Source organism: Silurus meridionalis, chromosome 5, assembly GCF_014805685.1.
Source record: "Silurus meridionalis isolate SWU-2019-XX chromosome 5, ASM1480568v1, whole genome shotgun sequence".
Lineage (NCBI taxonomy): Eukaryota > Metazoa > Chordata > Actinopteri > Siluriformes > Siluridae > Silurus > Silurus meridionalis.
In genome coordinates, this window is record NC_060888.1 from 12250348 (window position 1) to 12267730 (window position 17383).

Sequence of the window (17383 nt, forward strand, 5' to 3'; positions counted from 1 at the left end):
AGCAAATGCTAGCCTTTCTGGTCTAAACTCCAGTAGTAATAGAAGATATACTGTTGATGGCTGGGTGCATTTGATTCGTTTATTTCATAAAGTGAATGCACAAGGATGCTCTGCTGACTGAGTCAGTGTGTTTTTCTGGGCAATGTCCTGCTCCGAAGCCAAAGGGTGCTGGGTCCTGACATTCATGTTCATTGTTGCTGGCCAATTACAGCCCTTGATGGCAATGGTATTCTCTACTGGCAGTGGCCTCTTTTAGCAGGATAACATATTCTGCCGTGCTACAGAAATTGTTCAGGAGTGCTTTGAGAAACATGGTAAACAGTTTGTTTTTTTGTCTATCAAATTCCTCAGATCTCTATCATATCAAGCATCTGTGGGTTGTCAAATATCATCAAATATGTTTTGTGGAGGACCATCTCACTGGGCATTTTTTTCGTGTGTATGCTTTGCGTGTATGTCTTTTGGGCTCTGTTTTGCCTTGTTTTGGTGGTATCTTAGTGGCGAAGGCATTGGAATTTTTTAAGGGTTGTGAGTTCACATCCTAGCCACACCAAACTGCCACTCCAAGCCACACCAAGGGCATCTAAACAAGATGCTTAAGCCCTCAATAACAATAACAATAATAATAATAATAATAATAATAATAATAAGAGAGAGAGAGAGAGAGAGAGAGAGAGAGAGAGTCTGTCTCTCTGCTTATCATATAGTATGCATAGTTAACAAGGATGGTATAAATTATGGCCTCAAATGGGAGTAAAAATTTTACTAATGCAGGAGGTAAGATTAATTTAGTTAGCATCAGTGAAATGTAAACAATGTATTCAATATAACCCCAGTGTCCATATCTGGTTATACTGCACATTTGTGCTCGGGTGCCTTTCTTGTCTAGAACTAAGGGCAGCAGAGGGCACTCATACATCATACAACTATGGCTCTGAACTAATCACTGTTTGCAACATATGCATCTGAAAAGGATAACATTTGCTTTATACCAGTTTATTTGTACTTCAGCCACAGACATTTAATATAGTATAATCCCTTAATGTAAACATTTTTGTCTGTCTGTCTGTCTGTCTGTCTGTCTGTCTGTCTGTCTGTCTATCTATCTATCTATCTATCTATCTATCTATCTATCTATCGCTCGCTCGCTCGCCGCTCGCTCGCTCGCTCGCTCGCTCGCTCGCTCGCCGCTCGCTCGCTCGCTCGCTCGCTCGCTCGCTCTTCGCTCGCTCGCTCGCTCTTCGCTCGCTCGCTCGCTCGTTCGTTCTTTCGTTCTTTCTTTCTTTCTTTCTTTCTTTCTTTCTTTCTGGTAACATTTTAGGAAAGGGTGCCCACAAACCTTTAGCAATATAGTGTATTTCACACTGATTGTGTAAAGACAAACTTGATGTGGTTTTAGATCATGGTTATAGACATCTTGTACTATGCCTTGTAAAAATTATATATAATGTTTTACTATATTAAATTATGACAAGGTCGATATTTGTGCTATACACATTAGACAATGGGTCAGAATCTAAACTTCAATAAAATGTAATTTATTTGTAAAGCTCTTTTGACAACATATTGTCAAGTAATATATTGAAATACATATTCACAAAAGGATTGACTAAACAAATATGCTTTCAACTTTAAACGCAGAAACTGTGTCTTGATCAGTTTCATAATTGTGGGGCTATGAAAGCGCTGCCTTTTGCTTTCATTATTTAAAGTGAATTTGGTGGGTCATGCGGAATTTGATTGGAAGCCAATGCAGCATGATTGTTTGGTCATGTGTTCTAATTATAGTTTAGATTATAGATTATGACTCTGATTATGCATTTAATTGAACAATCAGGCAGTAATGCACTGCAATAATCCAACCTAGAGGCATGAATAATTTTTTTTTCTGAATTGTATAATGACATATTTAGCAGTATCTTAGCAATATTTCTGTGATGAAAGGAGTTATAAAGCATTTACTGTCAATAGTCCATTGCAAATCAACATTATTAAACTGATATTTACTGCAGTCCACCCATTGTTCAGGCGAGCAAAACTTTAAGAATAGATAATCCAAGTTTTTACCATTTAACATTAAGTTCGTATTAGGTTGCATGTCTCTTGCTTGCAATAAATACATCAAGCTGATGGTCCAATGAACTCTGCAACCTGTTGTATTCTTCTTTGTGATAGTCTTTCAGGCCTCTTTCTGTAATGTAGTTATTTATCTGTAATATAAATCTGTAATGTAGATTTCTTCCTTTAGTCTCCTATACAGAAGTAAAAATGAACGCACAATCAAATTTTACTATTGACCTGTATAATGTCTGGTTGCTAGTATTTTAGTGGTTTATGTATGTATTTTTGTTTGAATGTAATGGCTGTGCCCAATGCATGTGCAATGTCTCTGATCAATTTCCCTTTTCTAGCCTTCCTGATCATTCTAAGACAAAAACGTGCCATTTGTTTTGAAGGATTAGGTTCTAGGTTATTTGGGCAATTTTCATTTTCTGTTGACTTCTCTCATCAACAAGGTCTACAGAGCTGCTACTCACATGTTGTTTTTTTAATGACTGCACCTTTCTGAGTAAACTCTAGAGACTGTTATGTCTGAATGCTTCAGGACATTAGCATTCCTAGAGATTCTCACTCATACTCAGGCACTTCTGGCACAATTATCATGCTACAGGTGTAGTGTTGTTCCTGATAAAGTGTGCGGTGAGTGCATGATTAGGTTCAGGCATAAAAGCAATATATTCTGGACTAAGAACAAGTGCTGCAGTTGTTTTTGTTTGCACTTTATCATTAGAGGCGTGAACATTTTTTTTCTTGGTTTCATTGACATCTCATAAAAAAAGCCACAATATCCATCTAGCCACAGTCACTTATAGTTAAAGATTATGTGCAAACAATGCACTAAAGTAAAGTTTAAGATTCAAAATTGTACCACCTACTTGTGATAATATACTAGTTACTTGAACATATAGCTGCCATCAGTTTTTTTAGACATTTTACACTAAAAGTCTCTCGTCCATTTATTGTTCTATATAACTTGCCTGGGACACTATCTGCAAGGGTGCTTGACATTGTCTCTTGTGGCTGTATTTATTATTATTAAAATTTTTCATCACTAAAGAATGTAAGTGGTCTGTCTGATGGACTGAACATTGCACAAAAAGAAAATTTGTTCAGATTCCTCCTTTGTTGCCAAATAAGCCATTTAGCTTGTCACATTTAAATGACCAATTTATTTTTATATTATGCAAAACCTACACAGTTTGTTCACTGATTTGGGGTGGAGTTGAGTTTGTTCCATGTATCATGGCATGAAGTAGCCACTTTAGGCATTGTTTTTGAAGGGTGCATTGCACCACAGATGGCTGCTTGCAGTTACTATATATTCTTAAAAATATTTTTGGATTGAATGTTAATTAAATGCATTGTTCTGTGTTTGGAAATGACAATAATCTTTAAGAGATTTTAAAATGAAAAACATAAAAATGAAATTTAAGCAGATCACCCAGATTTCTGTTTATTATCTACTGTATGTCTGCATACTTATTCTATTCTCTTTGTGAAAGGTAGGCGGTAAATAGTAAAAATTTTGCCTATTGCTTTAATTATATTATTATTATTTCTTTTTATTCTGTTTTGTATGTTCAATGTTTAGGGAAGTAGTGAGCATTTCACAGATTTCTTATACTCCAAGCAGCCATTGCTTGTTTGTGCTTCACAGATCTTGCAGGTATTGCAATTCCCTGCTCTTTGTATTTTACCTTTTTTAGTTGGTGATTTCTGCTGTCTGAGCATTTGGGAAGGCTGAAATGTCTGCATGCAAAGCAATATGCAAAGTATATTTTTGAATATTTAAGCCAGAGGATATTGTTCCAGGCGGCCCAAAAACTGCTACTTCCCATAAGATATGTGTTAATTAGCATCACTGGTAGGTCATCTGTGCATTTGTTGATAACTATTTTAAAAAAGAAAATAAAGAGCATTTAAATAAATAATTATAATTAATACCATCATTTCCTATTGAAAAATCTTACTAGTGGATAACTTACATCAATCTTTCATCAGTTTATACCTTCCTATACACACACCATATAAACTGGCTAACAGAGCTGTTTGCCATCACAAGCCTAATGAGTGTTGGATTAAACTGTTTTCTCTTTGAATCTTGAATTTAACTCTCAAGATCTACGTCTGTTCCTACCAGCTCTATCGTGCTTTGCTTTCCAAACAAGGATCTACAACTGACCATTCTTTCTGCTCATTATTCACAGTCATCTGAGTTTTTCCTGCAGCAGAATCTCTGATGATTTTTTGAATAATTGTCTTTTTCTTTTAGGAAAATATACTTTACATTGTATTAATTTCACCATTATTGGAAGGAGCTATGCAGCATAACACAAGTGTCACCTTTTTGCATCAGCTATCCATTGTTGCATACTGTATATTAGCCTGCACTTTGCAACATAACAAATTTGTTAATTCTGACAAAGTCTCTCTTTAAATAGCTTTATTCTGTTCATCATTCAGGAATGTTACCATATATTTTGCACACACATATGCTTCTCTTTCCTGCACAAAAGCAAAACAAAACATTGAGTAGTAGTATTAAGTAATCAATTAAGCATTACAACAGCCAATCCTGATTACTGCAACCAATTAAGCTTATTTGGAGAAATTGAGAGAAAAAAAAAAACATTGAATGTATGCCTGAACTATTTATGAAAGGTCCTCAAAAAAATTATTTATTTGCCTAACGTATGTATTTTCTTTGCTCAAAGCAAGGAATGGCGTTCCTTTGATTCTTTAGTGATGCAGAGTTTCCATCTTTTTAGTCCATTCCTTAAGCATATTATTACTGCAATGTCTGTTGTTGGTCCTTCTGTCTACTGCTTAATTGTAGCATTATTGTGCTGTTTGTTTTTTGATGTCTTGACCACTGTGTATTATTGCACTATTATTGCATCTGTTGCTGTTGCACTGTTGTCATTGTATCAATACAACAGTGCAGCAAACAATAAACCATGTACTGTTTAATGTTACACAACAATCCGAAGCCAATTCCCGTGAGCACAATTCAAAGGCAGAGAATTTATTATGATTCTGAGCTGAACTACAACATACACTCCCACTTTGATGTGCCAGCATCTGCCAGAGCAAGCCAGGTATGCTGTGGCCCTGTGGCATGCTATTCAGAGGACTGTGGTGAAATTTTAATGCTTTGACCTAGATTCAGAGTCTGGATGCAGCACCCATGTGTATGCCTGTGTATATGATGTGTGCCAGTTTTTTCACTCAGCAAGGAAACTAGGATGCAATTTTTTGAGAATCCGAGACAACATGCAAATTACTATACTGTGTGTTTCTGATTGTCTCTTAATCTGTCTTTATATTATTTCAAAAGGTAGATATGAACTCTTGTTCCTTAGACTCATATAAAGCATATTTAGCGGCATAGTAAAATATATAATAGTATAATAGTACTATAGGATGAATTCTTACTGATAATGCACGTTCTGTAAGGAGATGGTTGTCGGATGGCCTCAGTAAACATTTTATGAAACAAGCCAGACATGTATTTAGCAGTGATTGATTAGTAATAATAAATAATAATGATAATAATAACAACAATAATAATAATTATTAGCATTATTATTTATTCTGAGAGGAGAAGGTTGTGGATTGGCTCAGGAAACACCTTATAGAACAAGACAGACATCAATCATTCAGCAGTGATTAATAATAATGATTATAATAATAATAATGATGATGATGATGATGATGATTATTATTATTATCATAACAGAAGTCGTCCACCCCCCCCAAATGCCACCTCACCTTTAACTAATAATAGAGCTGTAAGCTGAAATGAATGAATGAATGAATTACCTAGTTTGTGGCCTATAAACAAAAGGAACATGCATATGTTTCTCAAAAAATCTAAAAGACTAGGTGTTTCCAAAATTTGGCAGGCACTGTTCTAGACGTACATTATGAGTCTAATTAGTGAAAAAAATTAAATGTTCACAGACAGAATCAATATCATGCAGTGTCTGAGAAGATGTCTTTTGTTTTTTTCTCTCTTTAATCTGTCCAGACTGTCACTCATTTATTCACTACCTCATACATTTATTTGAAGGCAAGAGATAGTTGGATTTGAGCATGGGGACATAAATGCAGTCACCTCTGATCTCTAATCTTACCCTCAAGACTGTATCAATGCCTTGTTTGCCCATCTGCTGTGGGGCTTAGGTCAGAAAGACACATAGGGACAGTTTGGGGTCATCCTGCGGGTGACAGGACTTAGACGTGCTCCCAAGAGACAGAGAGTGATAGGACAGTGTGCATGAAGAAAATGTTTTAGTTTTGAATCTGACCGTTTTCTTTATTATTTCTTTTGATGATAAGGTTTTTAATCACTGGTATCGATGCCACTGACTACAACTTAATGGTTTTGACTAGCATGCAAATTTTTTTTAAGGTCTAAATTTTTTATATATAATTTTTCATTTTTTAACGTTTGTTTCTTCAGCAGTCTAACAGTGGACACAGATTAGATTGGTATTGAAAATATTTGTGAATCCATTGATCTTGAATAGTGTCCCAGCACCATTTGAAGAGAATGAGTCCCATAGCATGATTCTGCCACAATCATGCTCCTTCCGGGGTATTTAGTTCCTGTGAGTGTGATGTGATGAGTTATGCCCAAACTGTTTTACTGTTCTACCTTTAAAATAATAGACCATGACACATTTGCCATTTTTTAACATTTTTAACAACAAACCTTGGATCACCAGCGACTTGAAAGAACTGCTATGCAAGAAGAAGAAAGCCTTTGGGTCTGGTGACAGGGATGAACTGATTAGGATACAGCAGGAACTGATGGTGAGACTGAGGGAGTGCAAGAACTCGTATCAACAAAAGCTGGAGAGTAAACTTCAGCAAAACAACATTAAAGATGTGCGGACAGGAAAGAAGCAGATTACTGGCTTCAATATTAAAGGCCATCAGCAGGGGGCAGCCTGGACAGAGCCAACAAGCTGGATTTGCGTTATAACTGATTCAGCACAGGACCTCCAGCTGGGCTGTTCCACAAAAGGCCAGTCTTCACACTTTTAAATCAACATCCACATCACCATCATCAGCAACTCCTGAGCATCCCTGCTCACAACCCACAGCACAATCCTCCACTGAAACCAGTACACCACCCTCACTGACTGTGACGGCTAGCCAGGTGAGATAGCTGCAAAAACTCAAACAAAACAAGGCTGCAGGCCCTGATGGTATTTTCCCCAGGATCCTAAAGTCTTGTGCTGCTCAGCTGTCTGGTATTCTGCAATACATCTTCAACCTGAGTCTGATGCAGGAAAGAATACTGTTGCTATGGAAAACATCCTGTGTAGTACCGAGGACTACAAGTATGGAGAAGTATAGAGGACTTCTGAATAGCTTTGTAGAGTGGTGCACAAAGGAACCATCTGCTCCTGAACATCATGAAAACTAAGGAGATGGTAGTGGACTTTAGGAAGTGTAAAACTGTGATTAAACCTGTCACCATCATGGGTGAGGAGGTTGGGGTTGTAGACAACTACAAGTACTTATGTGTTCACTTCAATTGGACTGGAGGACCAACACCGACGCTGTGTAAAAGAAGGGGATGAGCAGACATTATTTCCTGAGGAAGCTCCTATCCTTTAATGTATGCAGCAGGATGCTGGGAATCTTTTATCAGTCTGTTGTGGCAAGTTCCCTTTATAGTGCTGTGGTCTGCTGGGGGAGCAGAATCAGTGCCAAAGATGCAGGAAAAATCAATAAAATCATCTGCAAGGCTGAATACATAATCGGACATAAACTGGAGATTGGAGACAGTGAGGGACAACAGGTCACTGAACAAACACTTGTCAATTATGGAAAATTCATCTCACCCACTACATGATCCCATACAGAGGCAGCAGAGTTCAATCTCCAACAGACTGATTAAGCTTCGCTGTCACAAAGAAAGGTTCAGGAAATCATTCCTACCATTTGCCATTGCACTGTACAATCACTCACCTCTATGTAACAGATGATAATAGTAGCTTATATACATACCCCATTATTCATTCACTTCACACACACATACATACACTGACAATTTGCACATTTTATTTCTTTTTCTTTTCTTTCTTTTGAATTGCCAGATGCACTGTACCATCATCTGCAATATTGTATCAATTTATATAAATCACAAATACTTTAATGACATTTAGACCACCCCCCACCTATACACACATACAAGTGTTTGTGTAACTCACTGCTGCTGTATCGCAATAATTTCACTCACGGGATCAATAAAGTACCGTATTTTTCGGACTATAAGCTGCTACTTTTTTCCCACGTTTTGAACCCCGCGGCTTAAACAATGAAGCGGCTAATTTATGAATTTTTCCTGGGTTTTTCCCGGTTTCACAAACTTCAAGCCAAAAAAACTGAACCCCATAACATTAGACCAATGAAATTTCCGAACGGAAACGAAAAAAACGTACCTCACCTGTGTTCTGAGCTGCACGGCTTCGGGAGAAAAAACTTCCATCGGGTGATTTTTAAACGCATGACGATGCCAAAAGATAAACTCTTGAGAGAAATAGTTGGGAAAGGAAGGAGGAAGACCGTGAACAATGACTTTCTTGGTCGGCTACTGTTTAGATACAAGCCGTTGTAACGCGTTGAGTCCTGGTGAAGGGAGAGCTCGCTAACTCCATTTGCAACAGAAATCATAAGCACAGATAGGTTTCCAAAACTCGTGCTTTTTTATTTTTCTTGGCAACAGTGTTACGGGTTAGTCAAAGAAACTTAGAAATAAGCATCAGAAAATAATAAGGACATAATCCTTGTCTTGAACACACGCAGCAATACCGGAAAAATGCAGTGGCATGCTATTCCCAAAATACCGCTATGCTCCTAAAGGAAGCGCAACATATTTCACCAGTTACACCGTGTGTAATTTGTCTTTCGTTAAAGCCTGTGTAAAGTTCATTAGTGTAGACAGGTGCAGCTTATTTATTTAAAAAATTTTAATATTTGTAAAATTCAGTGGGTGCAGCTTATATATGGGTGCGCTTTATAGTCCGGAAATTACGGTATGTCTGTCTGTCTATCTTTCTATGAATATTGTTGCCTTTATGCTTTTCTATAAATTTATTACCAATAGATTGCTGTTTTACGGTAAACTCCAAAGCTCTTCGTTTTCAGTCTTTCTTGGAATTGTAAATAATATGCAATGTAAGAATTTTCTTTTTTCCATTGTCAAGCAGTGTTTAGATGAAATCAGTAAGACATAATGAGTAATGAAGTATATAAACATATGGCATGTTCAGCAGGGGTGACTTTCAGAGGGCTTTGATTTGTAAGTGTATATTTACCACTTTCCTACCAACTAAAAAATCTCTCACATTTAAACACACACACACACTCACCGGACCAAAGTACATAAATATATATATTTATTTTATTTATATATAGAGTGGAACCCACTTATCTCAACCTCGGTAAACTCGACAACCCTATTAAGTCGACGTTTTTGAAGTGGAACCGCCAAATTCTCGCTTTGTCTAAGCATTTTTTAATGGTTATGTTACACCGAACCCTAATATCTCGAGCACAAGGGGGGAAAAATTTGCCATTTAACGTCAGTTATGTCGATCGGCACTGTGCAGCCGCAGAAGAACTCGCGAAAGTGGCGGAAAAATCAAGCCTTATAGATGCTACAGGTGTTGTATTGTATACTGGTGAATCTCTGCTGTTAGTTAGTGCACATTTTTGGCAACCCCCTAGGACATCGACATAACCAGGTTCCACTGTGTGTATATATATATATATATATATATATATATATATATATATATATATGAATGCAATAATGTTTATGAGGAACTGCTCCAGTGCCCAAAAAGGGTTCAAGGTCACTGACTCAGAAAGTGTTCATCCTACACTAAATTGATGTGTGAATATATCTAATCTGCTCTCTTTTTTTTCTCATTATTGCTTTGCTGTTGGAGTGTTTTTGTTTGTTTTTTATTGATTCCTTGACTCATCGGGTGAGCCTTTGTGCACACATGAATTCTGTTTTTAAACTCAAGTGAGGGTAAAGAAATGTCCTCAAAGGTATTTTTGCCATGTTAAGAAAAGTTTTAGCTCTTCCAATTTCAATGCAACAGGTGGACAACGAAAAAATTATGTAGCATACTTCACACATTGTAATGATTACTACTTCCTAATTCACTACCACTTGCCTTTTTTAAAGACCAATCCTGAGGCTTGTATACCATAAGCCTTATATTTGCTTGATCTGGATTAACTGAAAACCATTTGTCTATTTGATGCAAGGAAGGCAGAAAGGTATCAGAAAGCTACATTTCTTAGTGAGATTGTTTCTGGAAGAGAGTACAATTAACTGGATCAGTATTAAAGAAAAAAAAAAAAACTTATGGTCATATTGTGTTCATTAAATTCTTAAATAGGTTTCGCGCAAGCAATTAATAAGGTATGCGATAAAATAACTTTAAATATTTTCTCAGTTATTGGTATCATGGCACATAAATGCACTGTTCAGAGTTAGATAGTTATATTAAACTGGTGTGTGGGTCTGGCACTTCTGAGGCACCTTCCACCTCAACCGTACCTGAAGGAGCAGGCAGCAGCTGCTCACTGATCTACTGTTTGTAATTACTCTTTTTAGCTGAGTAAGTTTAAGTAGAACAAAGCCTGATTTTATTTTAGTAACTCACCATTGTGATTATATTTCACACAACATGGCTTAAGGTAAACAACATATTACACTTCCTGACTGAACAAAAGGGCTTAATATTTATATAGAATGGCGTGTGGGCTTTTTACAACCACTTTGCTCGTGAGATAGAGACCATCAAACTGTAGGTTTTTTCAGTCATATAAAAACCCAATTTTAATAAAGTTGAAATTCTATGTAAAATGTTACAATGATTTGCAAATCTCAAACCCTCATTTTGTTCAAATAGAACATGCAAAAAAATAATTTAAATTAGCAAATGTAAAATTTTAAGGAAAAAAATAAGGTAATATTGAATTTGATGCCACAACACCTTTCAAAAAAAATTGGGACACAGCAATGTTTCCCACTGTGTAGCATGCTTTATTTTATCATATACATCTGGGAACTGAGGAAACTAGTTGGAGCTTTGGTGAAAGGTCTGGACAGTAGGCAGGCCAGTTCAGCACTTGGCCTCTTGGACTTCGAAGTTGAGACAAAAAAAAAACAACCACAAATATGATGTCACAGCCATCATATTTAAAATAACATTTTTTCCTCAAAATGGTACATTCCTTCTTTTTAAAAATGTTGTATGTTTTCGATGTTCTATTGTAAATTCACATGGACAGGCATAACATTATGGCCACCAATCAGTCATAAAATTATGACCATGTCTAATATTGTGTTTGGTCTCCCTTTTTCTGCCTTTTTCAAGAACTACAGGAAATATCTGACCTCTGTAATTGTAAACAAAGGTTTCTGTACCAAATATGAAGTTCTATTTTTCTATTGTATTAAATATTATTTCATGCAATCAAATGGAAATGAATTATTTAAAAATCATACAATGTGATTTTCTGGATTTTTTAAAATTAGATTCTTTCACAGTTGAGGTGTACCTACGATCAAAATTACACTTTTCTCCGTTCTTGTAAGTGGGAAAACTTGAAAAATCGGCAGTGTATCAAATAGTTATTTGACCCAATGTATATCCCACTAGCAGGTGCCATGATGAGATAATCAGTATTATTCAATTCACTGGTCGTAATGTTATAATGTCATAATGTTATGCCTGGTCTGTGCATGTTTATGATGTATGCAAATATGCATTTTGTTTCTTCTTACATGTTACAAAACTTTTTTTGCAATTGCGGTTGTATGACAAGTACAAATACTTACTGTGCTTTTGGTTTAGATGTCATATTTGAAAAGATCTGTAGACTCATGTACTTCATTTAGGCATTAGTGCAGTAATATTTGAGAAAATATTTAGTACAGTTATTGGGAGATTTTGGTGTTTTCCATACAGGTGAAGCCATACAGGTAAAGCCTGTACACTTCATGATATTTTAATTAGAATTATTATATTAATAATTATATATTTTAATATTGAAATATTATGCCATTTAGAATCACTCAATAACAATAATAGTAATAGCGAAGACCCCCTGCTTAGAGGACAGGCTGACGTTTATCCACTTCCTATTTTCAATCAGATGGAAATTGGCAGTGAATTAAAGTCCTTCTGTGGCCTACTTTGAAAATTAAATGCCAAATATTGGAAAATGGAGTCCCACTACAGCACTTAATATGTGTGCATATCTTGGGGGTGCAGTGCTGTTGGTTGGTTCTTGAGCAGAATATTAACTGAATGGACAGGTGCCAAGGTTTCCAGGAGAAGGTCTCTAAAGATGGGGTGAGTCTGTTTGAGTTGGTGATTGTCTGCAGAGAAAGTTTTTAAGACAGTTTTCGAAAAGGTCTGAATAAATGTTCTGAAATTATTGGTGGAATGATAATGAAGTCTACCTGTTCTTTGAGAGCTAGGGCCAAACTGGGAAAACAAATCTGACAGTCTGACACCTACCCAGGTCACCCAATCAACCCACAACACATTTTGTGATTTACATTTACGGCATTTGGCAGACTACAACTGAGCAGGGGAGGGTTAAGGGCCTGTTGATTGTGATTGTGCTTTTGATGACTGATGAACTTAGTGTAGTGTACATTCCCTGACTTATTTATTAAGGATCTTTGAGAAATTGATAATTCCTTTAAATATTAATAAGCCTTTCATAATGCATCAGTGCAATGCATGTAGATATTGGTAAAGAGCTTCAGTAAATTCTTAGATCAAGCGTTCTAAAAATTTGAAATCACTGACTTTTACAGTGGTAGGGCTGTTTGTGGCAGAATGGGGGTTCAGAAACAGCCGATTGGGATTTTTCACAGAATGGTGTGAAAACAACACCAAACAAATATATTTTTAGGACTGGATGTAAGTTATAGCTGCTATTTAGATTAAAATGTACACTTATAGCATTTGGCATATGCTCTTCTCTAGACGACTGGTTATCTAATTTAAATAATTGAGCAGTTAAGAGTTTAGGGCCTAGTATGAAAAGGCTTTATTTTTTTATAGTGAGATTGTACTCAACAGTCTTGATTTATATATTTAGAAAAATATTCAGTCACTTCCAGAATGAATTGCAACAAAAATGTATCAGTTGTAAAGCCTAGTATTTTCAGTTATGCTGCCAGTTGCTTTCAAAGGTGTTTGATAATTGAGGTATAAAAGTACACTCACTTCACATTTGGATTTAGCTGGATCCTAGATCAGAGTTGGAAAAAGTATTAACATATTCATAATACTACTATCAATGTAATAGTATTATTAATTTGAAGACATTTTACTTACCGTAATTTCCAGACTATAAAGCGCACCCATATATAAGCCACACCCACTGAATTTGACAAAGATTTTTATTTTAATCATAAATAAGCTGCACCTGTCTATAACGTCAGTGCCTGTTACATGAGTGAAATAAGTTGTGGCTCCTTTAAGAGCAGAGCGGCATTTTGGGAATAGCCTGCTGCCGCATTTTCCGGTATTACTGCATGTGTGCAAGACCGAGGAATATGTCCTTATTATTTTCTGATGCTCATTTCTACGTTTCTTTGTCTAACCCGTAACGCTGTTGCCAAGAAAAATAAAAAAGCACGAGTTTTGGAAACCTGTCTGTGCTTATATGATTTCTGTTGTAACTGGAGTTAGTGAGCTCTCCCTTCACCCAGACTCAACGCGCTACAACGGCTTGTATCTAAACAGTAGCCTACCAATAAAGTCATTGTTCACTGTCTTCCTCCTTCTTTTCACAACTTTTCCTTTTGGCGTCATCATGCGTTTAAAAAAAACTTTTTTCCTCCCAATGCCGTGCAGCTCAGAACACAGGTGAGGTGCGTTTTTTCGTTTCCGTTGTAGTTGGCTTGAAGTTTGTGAAACAGGGAAAAACCCAGGAAAGATTCATAAATAAGCCACTTCGTTGTTTAAGACGCGGGGTTCAAAACGTGGGAAAAAAGTAGCGGCTTATAGTCCGAAAAAAACGGTAATTACAAGCACAATTATGTGTCTTAAAATGTATACAAATGTAAAAGTAAAAAGTAGGTAATTTAAAATGTACTCAATGTAAATGATACTTTATTATGGGGTCGGGGAGTTGGGGGGCTGGGTCACCTCTCCTGTTTAGTGCTAGTAATGTGATATAAACCTTAAACTAGTTGTTTGTAATTAAAAGGAATACCTTTACAAATTAAAGTGTACTAACATAGTAAAGCATGTCTATGGGATTAATTTTCTGTCAAAGGTATAGTGGTCGTGGATCAAAAAATAATAATCATTAATCAAAATTTAAAGTATATATTAGTTAGTTAAAATTTAAAATATATAAGTTTTCAGGATCACATAAAACAAATCATGGTTTCTACATAGAATCTTTGGAACATTAATACAAATTGAATGAATGATGTCATGTTGTATTCAACATGTGTTGAACTTTGGATCGAAAAGTTGCGAATTATTTTTTTTCTCTCTCAAATATATCTCATATATATCTTTATATATTCTTACATTTTATATAGTTTTTATACTTTATTTATTTGCCTTCTTTTTCTTTGTTTTATTTTTCTCCCCATCCTATTTCCTCATGCTGGACCTTCGTAAAAAGCATTTCACTGCATGTCGTACCCTGTATGTATGTGTATGTGACAAATAAAATTTGATTTGATTTGAATTTAAATCCTAACACCCCTGAGTCACTGGCCCCTGAGCAAGTCCGTTAAACCTCAATAACACAAGCATATTTGTGAACAATTTATAAAATAATTCAAAACAATATGACACTAGCCAATATTAAAAACATTAAAGTAAAAAAAGAGCCACTATGTCATTTTAAGGGGACATTGTTAGCATTTTCATAATGAATAATTTGTTATCAGCAGGGTGCTAGCACTAAACAGTATTAGCATGTATGTTTTTTTTTATTTTTTTTTTTTAGCTAATTTGTGAAAAGACTGAAAACCTTTTATTACTAATGAAGCTGTACTTTCCACCTCTGTCCTGGACTTCCTGGCTTTGGGATCTCAGTCAGTCTAACTATTTAAAACCATCATGCTGAGCAATTGGGCCCTCAGAGCTGTGTGCTCAGTTCACTGATGCTCCTTCTACTGATTTGTGACTGTGTAACAATGAACAGCTTGAATCACATCATCACAACATCAAGTTTTCAGATGATACGACAGTGGTGGGTCATATCAGCAAAAATGCTGACTTCAGGGGAGCGGCCACTCTCCACTGAACATTTAAGACTTCTCCAAGGATATCATAGAGATCACCAAATTCCTCTTTGCTCACCTAGCAGAGATTGTCACCTGGTCCCTCACTATTAGCCTCATAGCAAAGCAGCTCAGAAACATCTTTATTTCTTTTTTTTTGTGAAGATTGTAAAAAGCCCCTATCTCACCTACCATTCTAACCATATTCTACAGAGAGTCTACCAAGAGTATTCTGAGCACCTGCATCACTTTTTGACAGCATCAGAGTCTCTTTTTACTTTATCATTTTACCCCACCCACAAACTCTTCACCCACTTGCCATTTGGCAAAATGTAGCGAAGAATTTTGACCCACACAATCAGTTATGTAATAATTTCCTCCTTGAGATGTCAGACTCAATTCCCAAAGACAGGTCTGATGTCCACCACAACGCACACACACAAGCACACAAACACGTACACACAGTCATACTCAAATGAACACCTCTCTATTCCCTTTGATGTTTTGAAGTAATTTTTCAGGCATTATAAATTATTGTGCAATGGGGCTGGTGTAATTTAAAAGCTACTGATGAGGTAAAAAAAACACAATATAATAAAAGTGGCTGTATAACAAATAATGCATGTCACTATTTTGTGTCAGAGCAATGGGTCAATTCACAAGTGCAGATTCCTAGTAATCATGCAAGCATGAAAGAATGCATTTATGTAACTAGCATGCTGTTTATATATTTTAACATTGTTGGATGCATAGATTTAATGAGGTGAATCACATTTCTATGATGCCTATGGTCATATTTATTTATTGGGTCCATCATGTTATGATCATTGTATTACTGCTCATCAGGAATTTCTCCTGAATATTCCCAAAGGCCAATCTGGGCATTCTGAGTTTAGGGTAAAGTTTACAATTTCCAGTGTATACAATCTAAAATGCCTAGATATTATTTAGATGATCATAAATGTAATTATTTGCATGTTCCTAATTCAGATAAGTACAGTCAGTTTAATCAGATCAGTTGTTTTTCCCCTTTAACCATTGTTCTTGTTGGCCTTCAATGTGTACTGCCATTACAAAATGAGTGGTGGCAAGCCAGTGTAAAGATGTGTTGTTGTCGGGAAAATCAGAAAAAGGCCATGTAGCCAAAGTCCAGTCCTTTAGGCCAGTGTAGCAGCAGGTCCTGTCATGCCTTATAATCCTGCATACCAAAGTAGGGGCATGGTGAATGGTTCAGATGTGGCTGAATCTTTGAGGAGAGTGTGTAGGAGGCACTGTTTGCTATAGAAACATATAGAAATACTGCCCAGCACTGTTCTTTTCTACCACTATCATGATGCATGTTCAGATGTCATAAGTCTGTCATTGAGCTTGAGTAAATCTCTTATAGCTTTGGAACGCAATAATGATGTTTATTTAAGATCATTTCAATCTGATGTGCAGATCATACAGAAGATAAATGTCAGAAGGCAGAATGTCATTTTTCATGTTTTCTCTTCTCCTAGTGACACACTATTAACTGTTGTTCAGGAACGTTTTCCTCAATCAAGATGTGTGAAGTGTTTAATGTGGAGAAACAAGAAATGTTGGTGCTTATATGAGAGAGAGAGAGAGAGAGAGAGAGAGAGAGAGAGAGAGAGAGAAAGTACTTTAATCCTTTAATTTTAGACCAAGCTGTTATTTTGGCCTTTGCTATATTCCTCAACTGAAAATATACTACTTCCATTGCTTAGCTCACAACACAACAGTGCTTGCTAGGAGGATCATATTCAAGTGACAATGACAACAATGCTATTTACTGCATGGAAGATAGGACACATACTGCCGCAAAATATTAAGTAAATTTATCCATGTTAGTCTGCATTCACTCAACAGCACCTGACATGGAGATATAGATTTGAAAGTGCGTGTTTGTTTACATATCTTCTGTCTTGTTCTTTGCTTATATTCTGTCAGAAATGTGTGAACAATGTCCAAATAACTAGGGGAAGGAAAAGTAATCTTTTTCTTGCTCTC

The 17383-nt window shown here is 36.2% G+C and overlaps 1 protein-coding gene across 7 annotated transcripts in view; it reads left to right on the forward strand.

The window, feature by feature from the left end:
* diaph2 (diaphanous-related formin 2) overlaps positions 1 to 17383 on the forward strand; it is a 288518-nt gene that overhangs the window by 96350 nt on the left and 174785 nt on the right. The gene's annotated exons all lie outside the window — the stretch shown is intronic.